This window comes from Physeter macrocephalus, chromosome 16 (genome assembly GCF_002837175.3).
Source record: "Physeter macrocephalus isolate SW-GA chromosome 16, ASM283717v5, whole genome shotgun sequence".
Classification (NCBI taxonomy): Eukaryota; Metazoa; Chordata; class Mammalia; order Artiodactyla; family Physeteridae; genus Physeter; species Physeter macrocephalus.
The window spans coordinates 35,973,180-35,999,831 of NC_041229.1; the positions used below are offsets into that span (position 1 = coordinate 35,973,180).

General features: G+C 38.4%; 1 pseudogene; it reads left to right on the plus strand.

The window, feature by feature from the left end:
* LOC102976082 (KRAB-A domain-containing protein 2-like) overlaps positions 1-21,950 on the plus strand; it is a 45,444-nt pseudogene extending 23,494 nt beyond the window's left edge.
* Positions 21,951-26,652: the final 4,702 nt, after the last annotated feature.

Consider the following 26,652-nt stretch of genomic DNA (forward strand, 5'->3'; position numbering starts at 1 on the left):
AAATTCTTTCAAGGGATTTTAGTATCTCCCTATGCTTAGATATATCTGAGAACTGGTATCTATTATATACATCAGAAATTTTCGGTCTCATCTCTTAGAGAAACACACTTCAAATATCATAGAACTGACAATACTGCTTCATATCATTATTTGCCCATCTTCTAGAGCAATGCTTCTCAGAGTTCAATGGCCATACTGAAAACCTAGTGCCTTGTTACAAAGGAGGCAAGAATATACAATAGAGAATAGGCAGTCTCTTCAACAAGTGGTGTTGGGAAAGCTAGACAGCTACATGTAAATCAATGATATTAGAACACTCCTTCACACCATATATGAAAATAAACTCAAAATGGTTTAAAGACCTAGATATAAGAAGTGACACTATAAAAGACCTAGAAAAGAATATACGCAAAAGATTTTCTGACATAAGCCATAGCAATATTTTCTTAGATCAGTCTCCCAAGGCAAAAGAAATAAAAACAAAAATAAACAAGTGGGACCTAATCAAATTTAAAAGCTTTTACACAGCAAAGGAAACCGTTAACAAAACAAAAAGACAACCTATGGAATGGGAGAAAATATTTGTAAATGATGCAACTTACAAGGGGTTAATATCCGAAATATACAAACAGCTCATACAACTCAATATAAAAAAACAAAAAACCCAATCAAAAGATGGGCAGAAGATCTAAATAGACATTTATCCAAAGAAGACTCACAGATGGCCAATAAGCACATGAAAAATATTTAACATTCCCAAATATTAGAGAAATACAAATCAAAACCAAAATGAGACATCACCTCACACCAGTCAGAATGGTTATCATCAAAAAGTTGACAAATAATAAATTCTGGAGATGGTGTAAAGAAAAGTGAACCCTCCTACACAGTTGGTGAGAATGTAAATTGGTGTAGCCAATTAATTAAGTAGATAGGCTGTGTAAAACAAAATGCCCAAGGAGAGAGGAAAAGATGAATAGTTGAAGCACAGGGGATTTTTAGAGCAGTGAGCATATTCTATATGACTATAATGATGGAAATGTGTCCTTATACTTTTTTTAAAAGCCACAGAATGTACTACAACCAACGATGAATCCTAATGCATTCTATGGACTTTAGGTGATAATGATGTATCAATGCAGTTTCATTAATTGTAATAAATGCACCACTCTGGTGGGGTTGTTGATGTCAGGGGAAAATTATACATATGTGGGGGAAGGTGGGGTATAGGAACTTTCTGTTCTTTCCAGTCAGTTTTGCTGTGAGCCTAAAACTATTCTAAAAATAAAGTCTATATATTAAAAAAAACGTGGGAGATCCCGTAACTTTGATTGAACTTTATGTTTTTCAACTACAACTAGGTTTTAACAACCTAATTCATTTTGAATATCAGAAATATTAGAAATTAGTAAATGCTCTGTTTATTTTGTAATTGAACATTACTCAACCTATGATTAAGTGAAATAATTTTCAAAATATATAAAAGTACATAAGTTTCAGACACTGCTATCATGATATACCCTGCCATGGGTCAGGCTCAGTATCTGCTTATGATGAACATATCTCCATAATGTCTTTTAGAAATATCCAAATATCAGAGAGTATTCTGCCTATGTTTTCCTCTAAGACTTTTATAGTATCCGGCCTACGCTTAGGTCTTTAATCCATTTTGAGTTTATTTTTGTGTTTGGTGTTAGGGAGTGTTCTGATTCCATTCTTTTACATATATCTGTCCAGTTTTCCCAGCACCACTTATTGAGGAGGCTCGCTATTCTCCATTGTATATCCTTGACTCCTTTGTCATAGATTAGTTTACCATTGGTGCATGGGCTTATCTCTGGGCTTTCTATCCTGTTCCACTGATCTATATTTCTGTTTTTGTGCCAGTACCATATTGTCTTGATTACTGTAACTTTGTAGAATAGTCTGAAGTCAGGGAGCCTGATTCCTCCAGCTCTGTTTTTCTTACTCAAGATTGCTTTGGCTATTTGGAGCCTTTTGTGTTTGCATACAAATTGGAAAATTTACATAAATCACCATAAGATCTTTTTTGATCCACCTCCTAGAGTAATGAAAATAAAAACAAATATAAGGAAATGGGACCTAATTAAACTTAAAAGCTTTTACACAGCAAAGGAAACCATACACAAAATAAAAAGACAACCCTCCGAATGGGAGAAAATATTTGAAAAGAAATCGATTGACAAGGGGTAAATCTCCAAAATATACAAATAGCTCATGCAGCTCAATGTAAAAACAAACAAACAAACAGCAACCCAATCAAAAAAATGGGTGGAAGATCCAAATAGACATTTCTTCACAGAAGACATACAGATGGCCAAAAAGCACATGAAAAGATGCTCTACATCACTAATTATTAGAGAAATGCAAATCAAAACTACAAAGAGGTACTACCTCACACCAGTCAGAATGGCCATCATCAAAAAATCTACAAACTATAAATGCTGGAGAGGGTGTGGGAGAAAAGGGAACCCTCCTATACTGTTGGTGGGAACAAAAACTGGTTCTGCCATTATGGAGAACAGTATGAAGTTTCCTTAAAAACTAAAGATAGAGCTACCATATGATCCAACAGCTCCACTCCTGGGCATATATCTGGAGAAAACTGTAATTCAAAAAGAGACATGCACCCCAATGTTCACTGCAGCACTATTTACAATGGCCAGGACATGGAAACAACCTAAATGTTTATCAAGAGATGAATGGATAAAGAAGATGTTGTACATATATAAAATGGAATATTACTCAGCCATTAAAAAGAATGAAATAATGCCATTTGCAGCAACATGGATGGATCTAGAGATTGTCATACTGAGTGAAGTAAGTCAGACAGAGAAAGACAAATATCATATGGTATCGCTTATATGTGGAATGGAAAAAAAAATTGGTACAAATGGACTTATTTATGAGACAGACATAGAGTCACAGATGTAGAAAATAAAAACTTATCTTAGGGGGAAAGGAGGGGAGGGATAAATTGGGAGATGGGGATTGACAGATACACACTACTATATATAAAATGGATAACTAATAAGGACCTACTGTACAGCACAGGGAACTCTACTCTGTAATGACTTATATGTGAAACGAATCTAAAAAAGAGTAGATATAGTACATGTATAACTGATTCACTTTGCTGTGCATCTGAAACTAACACAACATTGTAACTCAACTGTACTCCAATAAAAATTTTTTAAATTATAATAAAAAAAGAATAAAGAAAAAGGAAAAAAATGAAACATCAAAATATATGAAAGCTTTCCATTTCCAATTTTGCAATACTTGCATTATTCTAATTTTTAGGCAGAATTCCAATTTCTCAATATATCTCACTCACTTGGTCTTAAACATAATTTTCACATCTATATAAGCTTTTCAAATTAAGCAAAACGGTTTTGAAATGTGAGGATACCTGACTTAATACAGATTATTAAAAAAGAAATTGCTTTGCTTATTCAGAGGTTTGCTGTAAAACTTGGAAATATAATTCAAACCAGTTTTAATGTCAATACATTTCTCATCTTGTTGAATCTCAACTACATGAATTTATTTCATATCCGGGATGCCATAATACAATACAGGTGATAGAGTAAAGCTTATAAGGGAGAACACAAAACAACTAAAACTCATAAAGTTTTACTTGAAAATATGCAATTTCCTTAAAACTTTCTGGGAGTTATTGTGAAATAAAAGTTAGTTTACTTAATAACATAGACTCACATACATTTGAATCCTAAGCATAAAGTTTATACATCTGCATAACTGTATAATGTCTACTTTAGAAGAATAAATCTGAGATATTATGAAGACAGCAACCATAATTTTGTTCTATGTGGCACTTCAAATGTTCATGCTCAATAAATGTTTGTTAAAAATAACATTTCTGGGGCTTCCCTGGTGGCGCAGTTGTTGAGAGTCCACCTGCCGATGCAGGGGACACGGGTTCATGCCCCGGTCTGGGAAGATCCCACATGCCGTGGAGCAGCTGGGCCTGTGAGCCTTGGCTGCTGAGCCTGCGCGTCCGGAGCCTGTGCTCCGCAATGGGAGAGGCCACAACAGTGAGAGGCCCGCGTACCACACACACACACAAAAATCATTTCTGCAATCACAAGATATTTGTGGTGTTCAGGAGGACAATTAGCCTGCTGTTATCCATTTACAAATATAAGGGGATTCAATTGGGTACTGAGCTTTACAGGCTTACCATTTAAAAATGATTTCTTATTCCTGCATAATCATAAAAGCTAATCAATCATTTCCACAGTAAAAAGCGAATTGATACATAATAATTCCAATGTATGTGTTTAACTATGTGTATATAAATAAAAATAAAATTTAAATCAAAAGTATCTATTGTGATCTCTGTCAGTGTTATTATGATTAAAATTACCAATTTTCAAAATTCATCTCCAGGTTTCCCAATTAACATCATGATCAAGACATACTTTTTGGTATACCAACTGCTTGTAATAGTAAGATGTTATCTCTTTCTCCTTTTGTAGTTTGTATTTTTTTAAAAATAATTGCTCAGTCTTAATGGACTTGAGAACATGGGGAAGGGGAAGGGTAAGCTGGGACGAAGTGAGAGAGTAGCATTGACATATATACACTACTGAATGTATAAGAGATAGCTAGTGGGAAGCAGCTGCATTATACGGGGGAGATCAACTCGGTGCTTTGTGACCACCTAGAGGGGTGGGATAACGAGGGTGGGAGGGAGACACAAGAGGGAGAAGATATGGGGATATATGTATACATATAGCTGATTCACTTTTTTATACAACAGAAACTAGCAAAATATTGTAAAGCAACTATACTCCAATAAAGATCTTAAAAATAATAATAATTGTTCAATCTTGCTGTAATGTCAACAGTACTTTCTCAGTAAACAACTCCATATGGTTTGGTGATAACAAAAATGTTTTACAATTTACTTGTGAACCCTCTTGGAAATGTTTCAACCCTTTCTCATTCAATCCTTTCCCATCCAGTAAGTAGAAGCTGACAGGTGCTATGCCTAGTTAGCTTTGCATACAAACTGCATCTTTATTAGAAAAATGTCCACCTATAATTTAATCCCTGTAATTTTCTTTCCTTAATCTAACTCCTCAATAGAAACATTTATTGAATGTCTAATTGTACTAGCCGTATGCTAAACACTGATTATGTAACTATGAAGAAAGCTTGTCCCTCCTTCAAGAATTCATAAACTAATGGAGTAGAAAGTAAAGTTGCAAATCTTTTAGTAGATCATGTAAAACATGTAAGTAAAAAATGTAAATCACAACTAATGGTAGACAAATGCTTAATTTTGAGACTCCTCTTTAAGCACTTGAATGAAGCTCGCTAAGAACAATATCTGAGAAACCAAAGCAATCTAATGATTATAAGCTCATATATGTAGACCTCTCACACCCATATAACTTTCATAATGACTCTTTTTTATTCATTTCTCAAAATTTCTTTTTGAACCCATTAAAATGAACATTTATGTGTGTATTTGTTTGTATGAGTGTGTGCATTAGTGAACTCTTGCTGAAGGGGCACATCTGTTTTCTCATATTTAAAAACTTTAGTCTTTGGAAGGAAGTGAGTATAACAAAAATGGTTTAAGTCTGATTTTTAAAAGTTTTCAGATTTCATTAATAAATCATTAATAAATGATCATAACTGAACCGGAAGCTTTTTTGTTGATGCTCTATTTTGAAGACTAAGCAGAGTTTCCTAAATTCTTGAGGATTCAAGCCCTCTCAAATTTTCTTCAATAAATTAAATTAAAATTGTTAATACTCCAATTTTAAAAGTTAAAATGGCATTAAAGTTCAGGCAGCCCCAATTAAAATTTTATAGGGTACTGTTGACTAAAATCCCCTATGTTTAAAGACTTTAGAATTCCTATAGGCAGCCCATCTGACTTAAATAGTTTAAGTAATATTAATATAATAAGACATGTTTAACATTAAATGGACATACAGCATAATCAGTTACTAAAAACAGGCCTGATTATTTTTCACTCTGCCCCTCTACTTGATTCCTATACATAATACCTTAGATAATAAGTTGAACAGCACAGGAGAGATATCATACAACTAACTACAATGCTGAAAATTTATGGCCTCAAAACCCACATGGTTTTCCAATGCCTTTTGGTATGTTCCAAAATGTCCCTAATTAGTCTTTTTTTCTGTTCATCAAATTATCTATTTCAAAATATCTCTGCTCTCTTTGATCTCCCTATTCTACCATCATGCCCACTTAATTTTATCAATGACTTCACTTCTAACTTTATAGAAATAATAGTATTTGTTACAAATATCCAGGAAGGTCTCTCTCTTAAGGCCAATTGTGTATCTAAAATGGCTCTATTTTCAAACACCACCTGCCTGATTTCATGAACTTCATGTTTCAGGAGTTCAGCAGCCCTGGAGGCATTGTCTAGTTATACTGCTATTCTTTAATATACTTTCATGCATATAAGAGTTTTCCTACTTTCTAAGCCTCTTATAAAGCATGAAGTAAAGAGCCTTGAAGATTGAAAAAAGAATTAGAATTCATCTTGAGTGGTTAGGGTTTTGGTTCTCAAATTTAGTTTTTCCTTCTTCTGTTTTTCTTCTTCAATTAATTTGTCTAACAACTTTCTTTTCACAGAGGAAATAATAATAAGCCAAAATGGATTCTGGGTGATGTCAGGTCAGGTACTATCATGAAATCAGCAATCAGTTTACAGTGTTAAGATGAACTTGTCCAGGTTTCAGGTAGTAGCCAATAGGCTTTTTTGCTACAAATGCATACCAGTCACTGGGGACCATCAACAATCTATGTTTGTAATGCTTTGACGCCTCTCATTTATTAAGAATGGTCCAGTGACAGGAAATAAAATCTGTGCTATTGAGGTCACTTGGTATATTTAAAACAAAAGAGAAGTAGTACATCTTACTTTTAAGATGTATGAAATTACAACAGCCTTCAAATGTGTGAAATTACAAACAAAAGCTTTTCTTAGTTCTCTTTCAATTACTGTTTCTGTGAAAGTTCTATTACAATGAATAGTTTCCTCAAAAGGTCCCTGAACATTAATTCAGAAGAGAAAGGAGCTTCTTTTTCTAGGAATGAAATGAGAGCCAGTTTTAGATTTCTGGCTCTCCTGACTAACTGTAATGTTTACCATCTAAAATATCATCTAACTATATACAGAAAACCCTAAGGACTCCACACAGAAACTACTAGAGCTAATAAATGAGTTCAACAAAGTAGCAGGATACAAGATTAAGATTCAGAAATAGGTTGCATTCCTTTACACTAACATAGAAATATCAGAAAGAAAATGTAAAAAAAAAAAAAAAACCTTTTAAAATTGCACCAAGAAAATAAAATACCTAGGAATAAACCTGACCAAGGAGGTGAAAGACTTATATGGTGAGAACTATAAAACTTTAATAAAGGAAATAAAGGAGGATTCAAAGAATGGAAAGATATCCCATGCTCTTGGATCAGAAGAATTAATATTGTTAAAATGGCAATACTACACAAGATAAGCTACAGATTTAATGTGATTCCTATCAAATTACCCATGACATTTTCACAGAACTAGAACAAATAATCCAAAAATTTACATGAACCCTAAAAGGCCCAGAATTGCTAGAGCAATCCTGAGGGAAAAAAAGCAAAGCAGGAGGCATAACTCTACCCAGACTTCAGACAATAGTACAAAGCTACAGTAATCCAAACAGTGTGGTATTCGTACAAAAACAGTCATATGAATCAATGGAACACAATAAAGAGCCCAGAAATAAACCTACACACCTACGGTCAATTAATCAACAAAGGAGGCAAGAATATCAAATGGGTAAAAGAGAGTCCCTTAGCAAGTGGTGCTGGGAAAGTTGGACAGCTGGATGTAAATCAATGAAGTTAGAACACACCCTCACATCATGCACAAAAAATAAACTCAAAATGGATTAAAGACTTAAACATAAGACATGACATCATAAAACTCCTAGAAGAGAGCATAGGCAAAACATTCTGACATAAATCTTACCAATGTTTTCTTAGGTCAGTCTCCCAAGGCAATTGGAATAAAAACAAAAATGACCTAATCAAACTTACAAGCGTTTGCACAGCAAATAAAACCAAAAAAAAAAAAAGACAACCTATAGAATGGAAGAAAATATATGCATATGATGGTGCAGCCAAGGCCTTAATCTCCAAAATATACAAAACAGCACATACACCTCAACAACAACAACAAAACAACCCAATAGAAAAAGCAGAAGACCTTAAAAGACATTTCTCCAAAGAAGACATACAGATGGACTGTAGGCACATGAAAAGATGCTCAACATCACTAATTATTAGAGAAATGCAAATCAAAACTACAATGAGGCACCACCTCACACCAGTCAGAATAGCCAACATTAAAAAGTATTATACAAATCACAAATGCTGGAGAGGGTGTGGAGAAAAGGAAACCCTCTTATACTGTTGGTGGGAATGTAAGTTGGTACAGCCAATGGAAAACAGTATGGAGGTTCCTCAGAAAAGTAAAAATAGAATGACCTTATGATCCAGCAATCCCACTCCTGGGAATATACCTAGACAAAACTATAATTCAAAAAGATACATGCACCCCTATTTTGATAGCAGCACTATTCATGATAACCAAGACATGGAAACAACCTAAATGTCCATTGACAGATGAATGGATAAGGAAGATGTGGTACATATATAAAATGGAATACTACTCAGCCATAAAAAAGAACAAAATAATGCCATTTGCAGCAACATGGATTCAACCAGAGAGTATCATACTAAATGGAGTAGGTCAGAAAGAGAAAGACAAATATCATACTGTATCACTTATATGTAGAATCTACAATATGGCACCAATGAACCTATCTACAAAACAGAAACAGACTCATAGACATAGAAAACAGACTTGTGGTTGCCAAGGGTGAGGGGGGGAGGGAGAGGGAGGGACTGGGAGTTTGGGGTGGGTAGATGCAAACTATTACATTTAGAATGGATAAACAACAAGGTCCTAAAGTATATCACAGGGAACTATATTCAGTATCTTGTGAGAAACCATAATGTAAATTAATATAAAAAAATGTATATATGTGTATAACTGAGTCACTTTGCTGTACAGCAGAGATTGGCACAACATTGTAAATCAACTATACTTCAATGAAAAAAAAGAAAAAGAAAATCATACAGAACCAGCAAGAAAACCAATAATAATAAAATAAAATATCATCTAACAATTGAATCTTGCTACCCAGGAAACAACTAATTCATTAACAAAAAAATGACAGAAACAAATAAAGAAAAACCAATAATTCATTAACAAAAAAATAGCAGAAGCAAATAAAGAAAAACTGTTACTATGGGAAGATACAGAACTCCTATAGGAAATGTGTAAAATATCCTGAGTTTGGTTGTATGCTTTGACCCATTTATGAGCAAATTTGAACCAGATATTGTATTCAAACCAAGGAGAAATTAAGGAAACAGAAAAGATTATTTAGTATATAGGTCTTAAAAGTAAAATAGTTAAAGGTAGCATTAGACAAGAAAAGCATAAGAAAATACAGCAGAAAGAATAAATTAATGCATATCAAACTGTCGCTATCTGTGTTAGTGTTCCATGGATCTTGGGTGGGAGATGGCTACATCTACTGTAGTTGTCTAATTAATCTAGAGTCTTGGATAGAAGCTATCTCCTTCCAAAAAGTATCTATAGCTGGAGAAATCCTAATAATGTTCAGTTTGAGGTCTCTGGTGGGGATCAACTTCCTGTGATTCTGTGAGAATAATATATTTCTTTTAATTGAGATATATAAATCCAAGGATTAATTCATTAGAATATCACTATTGTACTAATTGTTAATGTTTGATAGGATCCTCTCCTTCAAAATTCAAGAGCTGCTTTTCACTGATGTTTCTTACTGAGAACACAGTGTTTGGTAATTTAGGAAAAGCTGAGCATACCTGTTATTAATTAGACTATATATGTTGCATGATATTATTTCAGTATTTGCCCACGACAGCTTGCAATAGTGTCGAGCTGAGAATAGGAAATACCTCTTGATGTGTCAACCATATGCTAACTCATAAAGGAAAAGTTATGCACAGAGGAGTTGATCTTATTATCGTTAAAGCCAGTGTAAATATCTTACTTAGGTCAGAAGTCAGCAAACTGCAACCCACTTGCCAAATCTGACAGTGGCCTGTTTTTGTATGGTCCCACTTCCAAGTCTAACACTTCATGAGTACTCTCTCTCAGCACTACGAAATCCTTAAAGTTCTCTTTACATGATAGTTCCTCTCCAATCAAAGCTTAAGGATTCTTTTCATTAAAATTCACATTTAACTCACTATGTGGTTTCTTTTTTTGGCACAACATTGTAAATCAACTATACTTCAATGAAAAAAAAGAAAAAGAAAATCATACAGAACCAGCAAGAAAACCAATAATAATAAAATAAAATATCATCTAACAATTGAATCTTGCTACCCAGGAAACAACTAATTCATTAACAAAAAAATGACAGAAACAAATAAAGAAAAACCAATAATTCATTAACAAAAAAATAGCAGAAGCAAATAAAGAAAAACTGTTACTATGGGAAGATACAGAACTCCTATAGGAAATGTGTAAAATATCCTGAGTTTGGTTGTATGCTTTGACCCATTTATGAGCAAATTTGAACCAGATATTGTATTCAAACCAAGGAGAAATTAAGGAAACAGAAAAGATTATTTAGTATATAGGTCTTAAAAGTAAAATAGTTAAAGGTAGCATTAGACAAGAAAAGCATAAGAAAATACAGCAGAAAGAATAAATTAATGCATATCAAACTGTCGCTATCTGTGTTAGTGTTCCATGGATCTTGGGTGGGAGATGGCTACATCTACTGTAGTTGTCTAATTAATCTAGAGTCTTGGATAGAAGCTATCTCCTTCCAAAAAGTATCTATAGCTGGAGAAATCCTAATAATGTTCAGTTTGAGGTCTCTGGTGGGGATCAACTTCCTGTGATTCTGTGAGAATAATATATTTCTTTTAATTGAGATATATAAATCCAAGGATTAATTCATTAGAATATCACTATTGTACTAATTGTTAATGTTTGATAGGATCCTCTCCTTCAAAATTCAAGAGCTGCTTTTCACTGATGTTTCTTACTGAGAACACAGTGTTTGGTAATTTAGGAAAAGCTGAGCATACCTGTTATTAATTAGACTATATATGTTGCATGATATTATTTCAGTATTTGCCCACGACAGCTTGCAATAGTGTCGAGCTGAGAATAGGAAATACCTCTTGATGTGTCAACCATATGCTAACTCATAAAGGAAAAGTTATGCACAGAGGAGTTGATCTTATTATCGTTAAAGCCAGTGTAAATATCTTACTTAGGTCAGAAGTCAGCAAACTGCAACCCACTTGCCAAATCTGACAGTGGCCTGTTTTTGTATGGTCCCACTTCCAAGTCTAACACTTCATGAGTACTCTCTCTCAGCACTACGAAATCCTTAAAGTTCTCTTTACATGATAGTTCCTCTCCAATCAAAGCTTAAGGATTCTTTTCATTAAAATTCACATTTAACTCACTATGTGGTTTCTTTTTCACGATTGGACTCAGACTGATACACTAGCCAAAGTTTGTGGTGAGTGCAATGAATTATCTGGAACTATTTGCCTGTGGTAAAGGATATTATTCTGATAAAGTGAGATCTATTACAACATGTCCTGCTTAATATTTTCCTGTTTCAGTCCTCACATATGACCCATGAACAAACACGTTAAATCTAGGTAACTGAAATGAGTTTCTAATAAAATTATTTATGGCAGGAATAGCTTGTAAGCAGAGGCTAGACAGTTATGAGTTTCCTCTTTATCAGATAACGGAAGAAGAGATTCCGGGCTTTAAATATTACAATAATGAATGAAAATGCATGAGAATTTCATTGGAGGTAAGCTTATTTATAGAGAAACATCGTGTTACTTTCAGTAAGCAGCAGAGAAAACATCAATCTTAAAAAACAAACAAATAACAACAACAAAAAACCAAAAACCTAAAACCAAGTTAGCAGATGCATCTAATAGTTTGGTGTTTGAGGGTACTGCCTTATGCAAGATGAGTCAAGAGTGAGACTATAGTGAGCTTCTGCTTTCTAATGATTACCACGCATTGAGCCAGAACCGCAGTGGCTTGTCTAGATCTCCCATATAAGAGGTAAAAATATTTATGATAATTAGAAAGGGAAAAAAGAAGGAAGAAAGAATTCAGAGCTTGGATCCAATAGGAGACTTATGTCACTGGCACAGCTTTGAGAAGGTTTCAATTAGATTTTTATGGGAACTGAGACTGTCAAACATTGGCTCCCACAAAATACCACCAAAATAATTTGTCAACAACGTTATTATGAGCTTATTTTTAGTGCAGTAAGGGAGAGAACTGTCTTGATAGATTCTTAGTGTCTTAGGCAAGGTTGGGCAAATTTGGAATATTTACATGGTTTTCAATTCTCTTGTAAAGTGGGTATTCCAACATGAAGGCTTGATTAGGATTGAGAAAGGATCATGAGAGAATTGGTTGGGGCTGGTGAACACAGAAAGAGAAGGATTTTAAGGCAAGGGTTTTTAAGAGGCTTGGGAATAAACAGTCGTTTAATGCTGTCTATAGCATAGAGACTGAAGTTTGCTGTTGACTTAAAAATTTTGGCAGGAAGTTGTTAAAGAAAACTTTTTCATGATGCTTGTTAAAAGCAGTAAGAATGACTTTATTAAAGAGTGACTATTGCAATGGGAGGTTTGTAGAAGGGAAGAGAGATTAAGCTTAACTCTGCGTACAACAAGGACAAGTGAGAATTTATAGACAAGGAACAGGGTAGGGGTCTGTGGATGGAAAATTACTAAGAGGAAACATTAGGAGTACGGAGGATTCTGGCTAAACCAACTTTACAAGATCCTTGTTGAAGGAAGGCCAGCGTGCTAAGATATCCAGGGATAAGGAATTTGATCAGATGAGGAGGGTGATGAGATAGCAAGGGTGGGGGATTTTTGGTAAGTCATCTCAACTCAGCAGAATTCTTGCTAAAACTGGACTAACTAGGCAAAGGACAGAACCCAAGGCCTAGTAGAGGCCCAAGAGAGCTAAGAGGAGCTGGACTCAACTTTGGTCAAAGAGAGAGTCTTTGCAAGGGCGGCTAGGGGAGTTGGAGTGGGTATGTGTAATGGACAGTGAAGTCATTGACAATTGTTTATCTTTCTTAGAAGAGTTTCCTGAAATAGTCTAGTCAGGTTGTTAGAGATGGAGGAATAATAAAATTATGTTAGTGTCTGTAGCTGAAAGTTAAAGTCTTATAATGTAAATATGTTGTGTGCGAGTAGTTGATTTCTATTTTCAAAACTCATGTAAATACCATTTGGCAATCCAAATCAAGGGGAATAAGAACACATTTCAGTGCTTCACTTCAGGGCTCATCATTTGGGAGTGGAGAAGGTCCCTTTAATCCCACCTTGTATCCTGAAGTTGGATGTTGAGCTAAGTGTCTCAAAACTCATTTATTTTTTAACATTTTTGTTTTGACATACTATAAGTGTGGTATAGCCCATTACTTTAGAATGAAGATGCACATTGCAAAAATTAACATGCGTGATAAATGAAGCACTGTTCATAGGTAGTTTTATAAAGATGTTTTTCTCAAGAAAAATGTGCACATGAGGAAGATGAAATTTCAAGTGTACTCTCTGACTATAAAGAAAGTGGGCAGATTTCCAGGTTTCCCCAGGATTCTAAGATTTCAATAAAAACTGCCAATAAAGAAATGAAAGAAGTTTTTTGGTTTCTTCCCCCCTATGGATGTCAAGTCTTTTGTAGAACAGAGAAGCAGACTAAGGTCCTTAATCGTTATTATTACTCTAAAACTTGGAGGTGGCTATATGATTAAAGTTTTATTTTAATTTGCAGACTCTACTACAGCAAAGCATTTAGAGAACTCATTGAAATGCCTAACTCTGTCAGGTTGCTCTCATTAGCTAGACACATTCATTGTCAATGAAAATGAGGGAGAAGCAAAATTTGGGTTTTGACATGCAAATGAGTCCCCTAAGCTCCTTACTTTGCTTCAGAATTTATGTATCTCAGCTGTCACAACATCACTTCCTGAAGCAAAGTAGGTGTGTTGTGGCAACTCTTAATGTAGGGATTCTAAAGTTAAACAAGGTGTGTGATGTGGCTATTTGTACTACATGACATGCAAAACATTCACCCAGGCTACTGCTCAAGAATCTAAGGGATTTAGAAGGACAGGCCTAAATGAAAAGGAATTATCATGCTAAATCAGAACTATGGTGCATCTAGCATAGCAATGAGCAACTAACAGAATTTTTAAATACCTTTAGGTTTGCATTTCCTCAGGACATCAGATGTATGGAGGCAACATGTATGCAGAAACATCATCATCAAGTTTCAGCTATAGTAGTCTGAACTTCCTAGTGAGTTACACTGGTTATGTCTCACAAACCATTTTCTGTAGAGAGTTTTATTGTAATCTTTTTTTTTTTTTGCTTTCAATACTTTTTATAACATTATACCAATTGAGACACTATGGTACCATTTAAGGGATAGACACATTCATCATTAAAACGTAGTGGAGATCCAAAAAACAGACCTATTCATATAAAAGATTAATGTGTGACAATGCCAACACCACAGATGATTTTTTCAAATTCTTTTTCAAATTCTTTTCCTCTTTATGTTGTTACATAATATTGAGCAGAGTTCCCTGTGTATAATCTTCTAATAGATGAGGAAATTGAAGTTTGGAGAAGTCAAGAAACTAACCAAGGTCTCAAAGTTACTCAGTGGCAGAGTAAAAATTCAAATCATATTTGCATTTTTCACCCAAGAATTCCCCAATTTCCTCCTTAAAGTCCTCTTTATCTAGAATGTTCTTTCCCCATCATCTTAATTTGACTAAAATTTAATCTCTCTATGAAATATATAAATAAATATCTACACACTTATATCTGTATCCATATATATCCTTTCCAATAAACTGTCCTTAACTTCCTACAAATGGGTTAATGCTTCTCCTTGATGGTCTCATATTCTTAATATTATGTTTAACACATAATAATAGTTAAGTTTATGTGCCTTTCTCTCTCACTAGATAGCACACTCCTTGATGGCTAGAATAGTCATTCTCAGTCCTTAATCATGTTTATACTCCAGTTGGCTAACAATGATTTGTAATGCAGAAGGTATTCAATAAAAGTTTAATTTATGAATGATTGAACTAATGTCTCAATTATGTTGTAGGAAAAGCTGTACCACTTTATTAGCTCTGGTAAATCTTAATTTCTTGGTTTTTAAAATAAATGTGGAATTATAGTCTAGCTGCCATTCATGTGGCCTGGTCATGTAATTTAAGACTTACATGACTCATCAGTTTCCTTTTAAGTTATACTAGGACTCACTCAGGTCCCCTCCAGGTTTTTAGCTATTCATGTTACTCATCCATATAATATGTATTCCAGCCTCTCCCAACCTTAGCCTGCAACAACATTTGGAGTGCTCAACAAACAACTTATAGAGTTTGATATTCATGACCCTGTGCTATTTTTTAAACATTTATGTGGGGGTGGATGTAGAGACGCTAGATAAAATGAATCAAGTTGAACACTAAATATGTTTCTCCCAACTACTCTGAGCAGAATACTGCAGGATTTTACTGAGTGATAGTACTAACTTCATCATTAGACAAACACAGTTGAAATTCAGTGAACTGAATGACCTAAGAGAAACAAAATTAAATCTCTTGAGCCCCATTTTTCCTATATAAAAATAGGAAGAAAAATAAATGTATTATTAATGTGAAAATTAATAATATAACGCACGTGAACTCTGTACTCCACAGATGGTACTCAACATTAGGGTCCTTTCTCTCATTCTTTTCCATTTTAAGAGGTCTCTTTCTTCAGAATTTCTCATTTATAATAGCCTTTGTGGTAGGTAAAGCCAAAATAAGTATTGCCATTTTTTAAACTTTTCCTTCCAGTTCTACACATTATTAAGTTATCGATAGTCTCCTCCCTTTCATTTTTTTCCCAAAATTTCATATCAAAAGTGCTCATCATGTCTCTGGCTTGAGCTATGCCAGAGTGAATGTGTGGGAAGCAGGAGGGAGTGATGAGGCTTAGGTTCTGCTCTTCCTGCTATTGTTCCTTCAAAATTTCTTTCCCTGAACAGATTCTCATGATTCATCTCATACACATGCCTTTTTCTTACTGTTCTCTTTCCCCTCTCTTTATCTGTTTAGGTGCTTGCAACATCTCCTAAAGTAGCCCAAGCTTTTCCACAGATTTCTCTCAGCATGTACCCTTCATTTGCAAACAAGAAACTTTCATTTTCAAAAATGAAGTAGTACCAGTCATGGGGCAATTATCATTTATAGATCCCAATCTTGCTCAGAGACACCAGACTATTTACTGGCTGAGCCCCTCAGGCCTTTATTCCAGGCCAGTTGAGCAGTAAATTTCAAAATAGTTTCATTAAACTATTTGTATGTTCTTGGCTATATTGTACCAGAAAATCCCCCCTTTCACATAAAATCAAATATATAGAATTTGAGATTTTTGTTCCTGTTTTCAATTCGTGATGACCCTTAATGCTATTATATCTAAAAATTGAGAAGATTCAAAATAAGAAAAAGAAAGTTGGAGGAGGGAGATGTGATTCAAAAAATTAGGCAAAGAAATGTAACAAGACATGAAAAATATTTCTACAGATATCTGTATGTGTTTAAATTTGCAGTTGAGTTATTATTATTCTTCACTGTCACAGGAGATGTTAATCTTATCACAAGAAGGGACTATATCTTATTAAGCACAGTCAGCATGCATAGTGGAATAGGAAGATTTACATCTCACATAGGAAGCACAGGGTTCAAGGTCTGACATATGATATCATGTACTCTTTTCTTCTTTTTTCATTATTGTGTTTCTAATATCAAATCTGGTCATAATAGGTGTTCAAAAGTACTACTGAATGATTGACTCATTTAAAACTGAATTTGAACCACAAAATGTCATCTTATTTATATATGTTTTAGGGAATTTCACAAAAAATTTAGCAGAGGTTATTTAAAGCACCTTGCTAAAGGAAGGTTGGGTTAATCAGATGCAGCTAGTTGAAGCCGTTTTGTTTTAGATATAAGTCATAGACAATAACAATGAAACCTAAAAAAGTTAGGGAGGTCTTTATGACTTTCTTTTATTATTTCAGATATTTACTCCTATTTTCTCTCCTTCACTGCCCTGTAACTTCAGCAACATCCAAGTAAAGGAAATTTACTTTCACCTGCTGTGTGCCAGACTTCTTCACCTAAACCATAACAAGTGCACATATTGTACACATAAGAAGTACACACATCATTTTAAATGGTACCACGCTGACCCAACACACTTACTTACAGCTTTTCTTAAGAACACCGTGACTCTCCTACAGGGATGCCTTAGAGTGCCACATAGGAACCACAAAGATCACAAGTGGCCCTTATAAATGAAGCACAGTGACTTACTTATAAAATTACCAGATATGCTCACTTAGCTTAATGGGATACTAAGTCTCCAAAAAAGAAAAAAAAAAATTAGTCTCTCATACTGAAGTATCTTCCAAATCTGGAAATGGAGTAAAACTGTAAATTTATGTGCAGTTGAAATTTCTAAGTCACACTGCTGTTTTAAGCTACTTTTCTTAGTAATTTAAAAATTGCAAGTCAAGAGTGAACAATTAATTACATGCAGAAAAACTACTTAGGAAAAACAAGTAGTGTTCAATGGAAGTTACAGTAAAAAAAATAAAATATAGAATTGATAGACACTAATTTAAATTTTTGATTCACTTGGTTTAAAAAAATTGCTTCTATAGATGTAAATAGTATAATTGAAATAACATCACACTAGGACTGTAACTTGATGAATAGGCTATAGCTAGGCCTTTTGATTTGATGATCCAGAAAAACAGAACCTAATATTATGTAACAAGATATAACAAGAGGGCGCGGAGCCGCTTCCGGCCGGCACAGCCGGCCTCAGCCGCCGCGGGCCCACGTGGGCGGGAGGGGACCGGGCAGCGCTGGCGGACGCAGCCGTGGGTGGGGCGGGCTCCCGAACCTGCGGCCCTGGCGTAATCCTTTTCCCTTCCGGACTTCCCTCTCCTGCAAAACCACCCGGATCGGCCTCTCTTCCCGCTGGCCTGGCTCATTCATTTCACTCCTCCCCCGGAGTTGGCCGCCCTCAGAGGAGTGGGCGGGCCCGGCTAGCAGGAGGAACCCGTGTGGAGCCTGGTGCGGTGGTGCAGAGACCGCGGAACTTAGGACTCCACAAAGGACTTGATGCCCGAACCAGGTTTTCGGGAATAATCGGGAGTTTGTATTGTGGAAGGTGCGGGGACACTGCACTAAGTGCATTGTCTGCATTATCACCGAGTCTTCCCAACAACTCGTTGTGATGGAGAGTGGTATTCTCCCCATTTTATAGTTGCGGAAAATGAAGCCTCAGTAACTTTGCCCAGCCTACTCACACAGTAAATGATAGCGTCAGAAATTGACTTACCATGCCTCTTCAATGCCTCTCTTCTATACCTGTAAGCCAAATGTTTGACAAATGCCCTTTGAACATCTTTCGTCTCAGCTCTGTATTCATCTGCCCTCTGAGGGGATACAACGAGGTAGAAGCCTCAGCCCCTGCCTTCTAGGTTTGTACACTTGAACCAGTCGACCGAAAATGCAAAGCGCTCCAGTGAGTGGTGCAGGCTGTTCAGAGGCGGGAGAGATGGCAGTCAGCTGGAGTGCATCAGGAAGGATGCTGATTTGAGCTGGGTGTGATTTGGAAGAACCTGTTCCAGGTCCCGGACAGCCAAAGCAAAGACTCGCAGGATGGAGATGAGGCCTTTCCTTCCCGTGTAGTTCCTTGAAGGGCCTCAGATAGCAGCCAGTGCAGCCAGTTTCTGAGAGATTCTGGTTTCAGTGAGGAGTCTGGAAGATGCTCCTCCTGGATCCCATTGAATATCTTGTGGTTTCAAGTCTCTTCTAAGGACTGTGGGATGATAATACATATACTTTGGGAAACAAAGCCCCATGTCAATGATTATATGGGACTGGTGGATGAAGCAGACTGGTTTATTTACTGCAGGACTTCTCAGAGCCTTTAAAAATGTCAGTTTGCACTGAGGGTCTTGAGCTCAGGCTTAAAGAGCATATTATAAACATTCTGTTTCTTTGATCCTGAAATGCATATTTTCCACCTTTAAAAAATCTGGATGTGTGGGCAATTCCCTGGCGGTTCAGTGGTTAAGACTCTATACTTCCACTGCAACGGGCACGGGTTCAATCCCTGGTTGGGGAACTATGATTCCGCATGCCGCGCAGCGTGGCAAAAAAAAAAAAAATCTGGATATGTTCATTTAATATAGGGCCTCAGTTTTTCCTCTCAAAAGAAAATTGGCATTATGTCAGTGGTTTTACAGTCAGTAGTGTCTTTAGAATCAGGATTGTTTCATGGTTAACCAGTGATGCCAGTCGAGGGAATTCGAAGCCTTTTTAGTGGATGACATTCAGAATCTGGAAGCAGGCTCAGCTTAACTGAGACTCTTGCTCAAAGCTTTTAATTGTTTCCATTGGTCCAGTGGTTAAGACTCCACGCTCCCAGTGCAGGGGGCCTGGGTACCATCCCTGGTCAGGGAACTGAATCCCACATGCATGCCACAACTAAGACCCAGCACGGCCAAACAAATAAACATTTAAAAATATATATTTATATATTTTTTAAATGTTTCCATCTTTCTCTGCTTCTCAGGATTCTGCCCTACCCCTCAGCTCTTCATCTGATGGCTGGCATCTCGAGGATCTTGTTTTGCTAAGATTATTGGAATTCCTGTGATCATCACATGAACCCTTCCCCTGGCCTCATCACCATCCTGTGTTCCAGAGTGTTCTAACTAAGGAACCTTGGTTTAGACACCTGAGTATTAAGCTGTCTTCCGGAGGAATTCTCCAGTCTTGGTGGAGTGTGGACTCCATTTGGGGTATCTCTTTGGCATGATAATCTCCTGACATATCTCTGTGTCCCTAGATGTAATCTTTTCATTTCTGGAAACAGGCCCTGCTGCCTCTTCAGAACCATCAAGCCTGTACCTGAAAGTGTCTCCCGGACTTGGAGTTCTCAAGTTCTCTTGGACTCTCTGCTTTGTTCTGGAAATATGTGGGCTTCAGCTCAGGCAGTGTCAAAACAGGTCAGGCCTACAGACCTCCCAGGTGGACAAAACCCCTCTTCCTCACCCACATAGCTGGACTCATCTTGCTGGATATGAGACCTTCCCTCTCCCTCTGTTATCTTTTCTTTGTGTAATACTCACATGACTGACATTCAGTCATGCATGTGGGCACGCCTTTGTTCCCAGTACCTCCACTGTCTCTTTCCTAGTCCTGCTACAGCTACTCCTTAGCCCAGGACCCGAGACAGAACCGTCCCTGTGGCAGCAGCTGGCATCATTTCAGGAGGCAGTGACATTTGAGGATGTGACCAGAGATTGGAAGTGTCAAGAGGCCTCTAAGAAGGATTGCAGCAGGGGCACAATGCTGGACAGTTGCAAGAAGCCAGTCCCTCAGCGATCCTTCTTACAGTTCTCCATGATGCCACAGAGAGCTGGAAAAGATCCCCCTTGTGTTTCAAATCCAAGTGAAATGGAAAAGGAGATAAGTAACATGAGAGAAAAGTTTCTCATCAGCGTGACAAAGTTAGTGGAAAGCAATAGTTACAACAGCAAGGTATTTTCCAAAGAAAAGTACTTTCAAACAATAAAGGAAGTGAAAGAAGCTAAGGAGAAGGGGAGGAAATCACGTGATTATCGCCGTGCAGCAAAATATGACGTGATCTCTGTAGAAGGTACAGAGAAACTAATAGAGGCTGCTCACAGAGAACGAGATCGAATACGGTATTATGTACACAAGGAAGAGCTGTTTGATATTCTTCATGACACACATCTCAATTTTGGCCATGGCAGACGGACACACATGCTCAAGGAGCTGCAAGGAAAATATGGGAATGTCACCAAAGAAGTCATTGTCTTATATCTGACTCTGTGTAAATAGTGCCACTAGAAGAACCCAGTATCCAAGAGAGGCCTCGCACCCAAGCCCATGCCATTTAAGGACATTGACTCCAGATGCCAAGTTGAAATCCTTGACATGCAGTCAAATGCTGATGGTGGGTTCAAGTTTATTTTATATTACCAGGACCACTTGACCAAGTTTATTACTTTACGGCCATTAAAAGCCAAACAGGCCCATGAGGTGGTCGCTGTCCTGTTGGATATTTTCACAATTCTTGGTACACCCACGATGTTAGAATCTGACAGTAGCTTGGAGTTCACAAACCAGGTTGTCAATGAGCTCAATGAGGTATGGCCAGACCTAAAGATTGTCCCTGGTAAGTACCACCCTGGCCAAGGCCAGGGCTCCCTGGAGTGAACAAGCCATGATGTCAAGAATGTGCTAAGTGCCTGGATGCAGAGTAACCATTCACATCACTGGGCCGAAGGCCTGCGATTCATGCAGATGGCGAGGAATCAGGCCTATGATGTTTCCTTGCAGCAAAGTCCATATGAGGCGATGTTTGGTTGTAAAGCCAAATTTGGACTCTATTCCTCACACTTACCCTGGGAAACCGTGGCTGTTTTACAAACAGAAGAACTAGAAATTGCTGAAGAACAACTAGAAAGCAGCCTTTGGACCAGGCAGGAAGAAAGAGCTGAGGTCGGAGCCGACCGATCTGACATGGACGAGGACGTCAATCCCACTCCTCCCAAAGCTGCAGAGCCCAGCACCTCCCAAGGGGCCCCAGGTCTCTTCTGCTGGTGAACAGACACCTGCCTCTGGGCACCATGTAGCCACCTGAGAACTGTTGCCAAGGCCCCAGATGAAAGGAATGAAGGTCACACTCTCAGGAAAGCTGTCCATGGTAGTGCTGGCTCACAGGGGGAAAGCAACTTGGGTCTCTGATCTCAGGCTGCCATAAAAATTTACCACAAATGTGGAGGCTTAAAACAACAGCACTTTCTTCTCCCATAGTTCTGGAGGCTAGAGGTCTGAAATCAAGGTGTTGGCAGGGTTCGTCCCTTCTGGAGGCTCTGAGGGAGAATCCATTCCATGCCTTTCTCCTTTGGTGGCTACTGGCAGTCCTTGGCTCCCTTGGCTTAGAGCAGCACAAATCCGGTCTCTGCCTCGTCTGCACGTGGGTCTTCATGTGGCCTTCTCCCCTCTTGTCTGTGTGCTCCTTTTCTGTCTCTTACAAGGACACTGTTGGACATCAAATCTATGTCGTTGGACTTAGGGCCCATCCTAATTGAGGATGATCTCATCTCAATATCCTTTTTTTTGAATTAATTAATTTGTTTACTTTTGGCTGCGTTGGATCTTCGTTGCTGTGAGTGGGCTTTCTCTAGTTGCGGCGGGCTGGGGCTGCTCTTCGTTGCAGTGTGCAGGCTTCTCCTTGCTGTGGCTTCTGTTGTTGCGGAGCGCGGTCTCTGGGTCTGTGGGCTTCGGTGGTTGTGGCACGCGGGCTCAGTGGTTGTGGCGCATGGGCTTGGTGGTTGTGGCTCGCGGGCTCTGGGGCGCGGGCTCGGTGGTTGTGGAGCACGGGCTTGGTTGCTCTGTGGCGTGTGGGATCTTCCCGGACGGGGGCTCGGGCCCGTGTCCCCTGCATTCGTGGGCGGATTCTTGGCCACTCTGCCACTGGGGAGGTCCCTCAAGATCCTTAATTTCATCTGTGAAGACCCTTTTTCCAAGTAAGGTCACATTCACGGGTGCTAGAGGTTTGGACTTGGACGTATCTTTTTGGGGGGCTGCAGTTCTACCAACTACAGTCAGTGGAGGAGTATGTTTGCCTGCAGAACATGAACTGATGGGGTCTGAAGCCTGTAGAGCTGGTGGGACTGACCTACCTATATCTAGTGCCTGTTCCTGCTTCTAGACACATAACCCAAAAGATGGGGGCATCAGAGAAAAAGATGTAGGTGAAGGACAAATAACGAGAAGAAAAGAGGTCGATCTAACATGCCCCAGAGATTGCCTGCCCCACCAGGCAATCAAGTTTCCTGCTTCAAGAGAAGCCTGATCGGGGCTTTCCCGGTGGCACAGAGGTTGGGAGTCCGCCTGCCAGTGCGGGGGGCGCGGGTTCGGGCCCTGGTCCGGGGGGATCCCGCGTGCCGCGGAGCGGCTGGGCCCGTGTGCCGCGGCTGCTGGGCCTGCTCTCTGGAGCCCGCGGGCTGCGGCTGCTGGGCCCACGTGCCACAGCTGCTGAGGCCCGAGCGCCTGGGGCCCATGCTCCGCAGCGGGAGAGGCCACCGCGGTAGGGGGCCCACGCACCGCGGCGAGGAGTACCCCCTGCTCACCCCACAGCTGGGGAAAGCCCATGTGCGGCGGCAAACACCCAACGCAGCCAAAAATAAATAAATAAATAAGTAAATTTTTAAAAAAAAGAAAAAAAGAGAAACCTGATGTACCATCCCCGCTCTCACAATGGCACCCACAGGGATTATTGTGTGATGTGTCTGAAACATATTTTAAAAATAGGTCAAAATTAAGGCATGGCTGGGATTTGGGTCTGAGTCTGCCAGGTTTCTATGCCTCAGGCACAGCACAACATGTATTCTTGGAAAGGGTCAGTGCATTCCAGGAAGTGACTAGTAGCAGGGAAACAACTAAGGACTCCAGAGCAAAATACAAAAGTTGGCCTGAGGTCACTGCTCCAACCAGAGAAGAATAGAGCAAAGGCCAGTCTGAGTCATAGTTCAGAGTAAATGGAAGAGTAATGCCCAGGATCTGTGCACTGCTGTATTCTCAAGGCCTGGAAGAGTACATAGCGCATCGGAGGTGTTCAGTAAGGGTTTGCTGAGTGAACAAATGATTCTTCAGAGATGGACACTGGGAAGGAGAAGGGGCCTGCAGTCCCTTATTCTCCTGTTCATTCTTCCTGCATCTCAAAACCATTCTGATTGCCCCTGGCGCTGGTTTCCTCTTCTGAAGAGGCAAGAACAGTCCTGATGCCTCGACTAGTAGCAGGGAAACAACTAAGGACTCCAGAGCAAAATACAAAAGTTGGCCTGAGGTCACTGCTGCAACCAGAGAAGAATAGAGCAAAGGCCAGTCTGAGTCATAGTTCAGAGTAAATGGAAGAGTAATGCCCAGGATCTGTGCACTGCTGTATTCTCAAGGCCTAGAAGAGTACATAGCCCATCGGAGGTGTTCAGTAAGGATTTGCTGAGTGAACAAATGATTCTTCAGAGATGGACACTGGGAAGGAGAAGGGGCCTGCAGTCCCTTATTCTCCTGTTCATTCTTCCTGCATCTCAAAACCATTCTGATTGCCCCTGGCGCTGGTTTCCTCTTCTGAAGAGGCAAGAACAGTCCTGATGCCTCCTACCTCATGTGTCATTGTGAAAGACAGTGAGATAATGCATGTGAAGTTCTAGATGTGAGTTGTCCTTGCTATCAGCAGATCTTATCCTCCTTGTGAGAGTTGTAGATCTCTGTCCATTGCCATTCCTTTGCCGATTAAACAGTGTTAAGCTGGAAAAAAAAAAAAGATATAACAAGGAATCCTTTATACCGTATTAAAGTAGAAACTTGAGTATGATTTAGCAACTACCCTAGAATAATGATTTAAAAGTCAAAGGCCTCAGTTCTGAGCTTTTCTTTCATGTGAGTTGTTTAATTGGTATTAAACTATATTTGCCAACAGACCTGGGTACACCTTCATGAAGACCTATGGAGACATCAGAGCATTTTGTTCACTCATCTGTTTCCTTATCTGGTCTGCATGTTTGCCTATTCAGTAGTAAAATGGAGCAACGTGAACTGAGTCTAATGAGTCATTCCAACCAATCTTTGATTAGAGACCAGGTTTGTGACCTGGCTTGACTCATTGCTTTTGTTATTGCCTTGGTTTTCTTCCTATGTGACTTTAGTGAGGCTACTCCTAAGTTAGTGAACCTCTGTTCCCTTACCTGTGAAGTAAGTATATTATCTTTCTTCCTTTGCTGTAGTATATATGTATTGCAAAGATAATGTATATTAAAGCACTGGGAAAATAAAAGTTAGTATACATGTATTAGTATACCTATTTGTATATTAGTGTACCGTATATTAGGGAAGATTACCTTGAAGTTTTACTTTGAAAACCCTTAAAAACAAGCAAATCCAAATAAAGAAGACATGGTCTAGTTTTCAAAGAACATGTAATCAAATAAAGAGGAGTACAAAACAATATGGGGGCTTCCCTGGTGGCACAGTGGTTGAGAGTCCACCTGCCAATGCAGGGGATACGGGTTCGTGCCCCGGTCCAGGAAGATCCCACATGCCGCGGAGCGGCTAGGTCTGTGAGCCATGGCCACTGAGCCTGCACGTCCGGAGCCTGTGCTCCCCAACAGGAGAGGCCACAACAGTGAGAGGCCTGCGTACCACAAAAAAACAAAAAAACAATATGGTATATTAATTTTCTATTAAAGTTCAGATTCTTTATTCTAACAGTTAAAAACTACTCTTGAACACTTCAAGTGGATTTTTAATTTCACTTATTGCACCTGTCAACTCTAGAATTTACATTTGGTTCTTTTTCATAAATGCTGTGTCTTCACTGATAGTCTCTATTTGATTATACATTTTTACTTCTTTAGCTGTATTTGACCAAATTTATAATGGTTACTTTTTAAACCTGACAGCTAGTTCCTCTCACAGTCAGTTTTTGTTGTCTGTATGCTTATCCTGTGTATGGGTCACATGTTCCTGTTTCTGTGCATGTTTCACTATTTAATTGAAAACTGGACATTTAACCAATATCTTATAGAGGCTCTGGATACTAACTCTCCTATCCTTTTGTTTTTGGTATTGTTTGTTCGTTTACCTGTTTAGTGACTTGACTATTATTTTTAATGTTTTTATTTATTTTATTGTGGTAAAAGTCACATTTTAGTGAAGTGTATTTTACCCACATAGTGAAGACTTTGGTCTCGCTCATCAGAAGTCTCAGCCTTGAGTATGTACACAGTCACCTTGGGATAATAGTGGTTTCAGTAGAGGTCTGATTATCTTTCTCCTGGACCTCTCCATTGTATTGCACCCCACATGTGAGGCTCCACTAATTACCAGGCTAATACTCTATTGTTTTTCACAATGCCCTAGAGCACAAATTTCTCAGCACTCTGATACAACCAAATTTGGGCAAAGGCAGTTACTGAGGGCAGTCTATGAGAATTTTTTTCTGACTCCAGCCTGTTTCTTCATTGCTGTCTCTCTGGTTCACTAGCCAAACTATGGTTTAGTTTATTGCTCTTAATTAAGATGAACTATTGTTTCTGAGAATGCTGTTAGTCTCCACCTTCCTCACAGTTTCTAACAAAATTAATTCCTTTGGGGAGAGTATTGGAGCTCTATTTCTTATGGACTTCCTCTCTTCCTGGAATTTTTTTTTTTTTTTTTTTTTTAAGATCTGGGACTGACCCTGACATCGTGAATGTGGCTGGCTCCAAAGCAGAGCCCGCATCAGGAAAGAGACCCCAGTGCA